The sequence below is a fragment of the Spermophilus citellus genome, assembly GCF_964194105.1.
Source record: "Spermophilus citellus genome assembly, chromosome: 13".
Taxonomy (NCBI): Eukaryota; Metazoa; Chordata; class Mammalia; order Rodentia; family Sciuridae; genus Spermophilus; species Spermophilus citellus.
This window is the reverse complement of record NC_138193.1, coordinates 75,671,294-75,674,744: the sequence shown is the minus strand read 5'-3', so window position 1 is coordinate 75,674,744 and position 3,451 is coordinate 75,671,294. Positions and strand designations below refer to the sequence as shown.

Sequence of the window (3,451 nt, the reverse complement as noted above, 5' to 3'; positions counted from 1 at the left end):
TCTTAGTAAGATTAAGAACAAGGTCATGATGATCATATTAAATTATTCAACTTTGTCCTGTAGTTTCTGGACAGTGTAATGAAGCAAGAAAAAAAAATTTGGAGGCATGCTGATTAGAAATGGAGAAATAAGCCTGATGTGGTGGCACCTACCTATAATCCTAGCAACTCAGGAGGATAAGGCAGGAGGATCAAAAGTTCAAGGCCAGCCTTAGCAACTTAGTGAGATTCTGCCTCAGAATAAGATAAAAAGGGCTTGGGACACAGCTCAGTGGTAGAGCATCCCTGGATTCAATCAGAAGAAGGAGAAAGAGAGGGAGAGGGAGGGAAAAGGAAGAAGGAGAGAAGGAAGGGGAAGAATGGGAAAGAGATGGAGGAGGAGGAAAGAAGGGAAGAAATAAAACACTTTCTTCTCATGGATGAGTTTTTACATAGAAAACCTAAAGGAATCAGCAAAAATATTTCTAGAACTAATAAATGAGTTTAGCATGGCTACAGCACACAAGGAAAACAAAAACTAATTGTGCTAAGATATGAAAGTAATTAATTATTATAAATTAAAATTATAAAAAGTCCATTTACAATAGTTCTAAATATTAAATATAACAAAATTTTTCAGGATCTGTGGGGGGTTTTTTTGTTATTGTTGTTGTTAGTCAATGAAAATGGCTAAATATATTTTAATAAAAGTAACTTCTCACCATCTTTAAATAAAAATGATTTGCATTTTTAATTGGAAGCTGCTGTGGCATCAGGACTTAATTAATTCCTGCTCCACAGGTTTTAGATGTCTCTGCAATACTAATTCCTCGGTGCTCTTAAGACACGTGGGAGATGTGTTCTGCTCCATTGGAAGTCCTTGTGGTAATGTCAGGGGCTTGATTCTTCTCTAATGGTCAAACACTTTCAGCTTTGCATCCACTGAAGGGAGATTCCCACAAACTTGACAGATACGTGCTTTTGCTAATGTCAGCATCTTTATCCTATATTTTCCCCAGTATGAACATGTTTTTGTACTTTTTATTCTGGTAGCAGTATGGTTTACAAGGGTGTTGCTGATTCCCCGCATATTTTTCATGATCTTCAGGTGAAGGCAGAAATATTTCAGCTGGAATTCTTGATTTAGTAAATCTGTGTGCAGATGAGAGACACCACTCCTTTTGGCACAGACTTTAGTTGACCTGGAGGCCTCTGAACTACTGAGCACATAATCCCTGCTCTAAATATAGTGATTGTCTATTCAGATCAAGGCTATTCTTTCTTTAATAGGGATGTCCAATATTTCCAAAGCCACTATTTTTTTATGACCAGAGATTGAAACCAGGGGTGTTTAACTACTCACTGAGCTACATCCTCAACTTTTTTTTTTTTTTTAATTTTCAGAAAGGGTTTCAATAAGTTGCTTAGGATTTTGCTAAACTGCTGAGGCTGACTTTGAACTTGTGACCCTCCTGCCTCAGCCTCCCAAATTGCTGGGATTACAGGCATGCACCATAATGCCCAATTGCAGCACTACTTTTAAAATAGCACAGTTCCTCCAATGTATTGTAATATTATGTGCCATTGGCATGTTTATACCCTGCCTCTGCTTTAGCCCAGACATCAGGAACCAGTTTGTCTTTTTGATTGGCCTCATTACTCCATAGCAAAGAGACAAAACCTCAGACACTGGAATACATTCTGATTTTCTGGCAGAGCAATCTCACAAAGAACTCGCACACTCTTGGTTTTAGATACAGCAGGAGAACTAATTCACACCTTTTCTCATTCACACCTGGCATAAAAATTTTTTAAAAAATTAAACACCTTCTGAAGGCCAAGTAATGAATAACAGAGCCTACCTTGACAGTGAAAGGGACTTGGAAGTGAGATTATCTTGTATGAAGGCTCCATGATAAGACTATATAATTCATGATTCTCTTCTGTAAGAAATAGTATCACAGAAAAGATTCCACATAATCGGATTTCAATATTTGCTCATTTTGGTACATGCACTGAATGCACCAATTTCTTCTTCAACCTCATCTGTATTCTTTCATTTCACATTTCTGTATATATATATATATATATATATATATATATATATATATATATATATATAGATGCAGATGTATATTTGAATCCCCTTCTTTACCATTATTTCTGCTAAAAATGAAGCTAGTTATTGAGACCACTGTGTTTGAATGTATTTTTGCTAATCCTTTTTGAGTTAGAAGAAAGGAAGAACCACCTAATTTCAGCACTTAGAATTCATAAGTATTAAAAATAAGACAATAGTTCTTCCATATTCCTCCCCCACCACTAAATGCATTATCTGACATTACTGGCTTCATTGCTACATGGTTTATCATTTCTGGCCTTTTTTTTTTCTTTATTTATTTCTTTTTTTCCCCATGGAGGAAGTGTTGGCATTGCTATTGAACTTTCTATGGCAAAAATAAACAATAAAATGAACACTAATTTATGATCTCACAGTATATCTTTCAGAGCACCTGGATAGCACATGCTCCTTTCTGTGTACAGTGTTCTAAGCAATCATAGAGACTCTGTCAGACACACCTCTAATGATAACATTAAGATGTGGTCTTCCAAAGTGCTATTGAATTGCTAGTTTTTCTTTTCTCTTCAAAAAATTATAGTGGATATGACATTGAGAATGGTTCATCTTCGAACTTTAGACTAAGAATAACTGCAACATGATTTCATTTATTATTTTACATTTTTAAATTGGAAGTAGTAAATTGGCATTTGTCGAGAATCTTTTGTGCCAAACACTGAGCTAGCCTTAAGAGTGTGGGCTCGGAATCAAATATATCTCACTTAGAATGCCGACTCATAACTCAGCATATGCTTATCCATCTCATTTGGTTACTATGGACCTTAAGTTACCTAAAGTTCTTGCAAAATGTTTGAAAAAAAAAGTGTGAATTTATGTCAAATATTAGTAAGTCAAAATACATGTTGCAATGCATTAAAAAATCTACTAAAAATAACGAAACACTGTGAAACTAAGGAACTGATGGGGAAGGGTCTTAACAATTTAATCATAATCTAAAAGGAGAAAGGAAAGAAAAATGAAACAACCTCTGACAATGGGTAGCATAAGTAGAAATCAACTAGTGAGTTGTAAAAGAACAATGAAAAAACATTATACAACGATTGTTGAAATAGATTAAAAGATTTTTTTTAAAAAACCTCTGTCTTGGCTTTAATTCAGAAGCAGACCCCAGGGACTCAAGTGCAAGTAGCTGATTCAGAGATGGGCGGAGCCTGGGTAGGAGAAGGAGATGTGAAACAGGGAGCATCAGTGAGTTGGCTTCCAGAGGCTGTGACTTGAAAGTAGTGCAGAACACACAACCGGCTGGAAGTGCTCCTGCTTCCATATGTTTGATCAAAGCCTGCCTCTCAGGGATGTTAATTCCCAGGCACTTCCTGACAGCTGTGATCAAGGG

At 36.1% G+C, this 3,451-nt stretch overlaps 1 pseudogene across 1 annotated transcript; it reads right to left on the bottom strand.

Moving 5' to 3' along the window:
- Window positions 1-750: 750 nt before the first annotated feature.
- LOC308632800 (large ribosomal subunit protein uL30m-like) lies at window positions 751-1,208 on the bottom strand (annotated as a pseudogene). The gene has a single exon. The product of its transcript is annotated as a large ribosomal subunit protein uL30m-like (transcript).
- Between the last annotated feature and the right edge of the window lie 2,243 nt (window positions 1,209-3,451).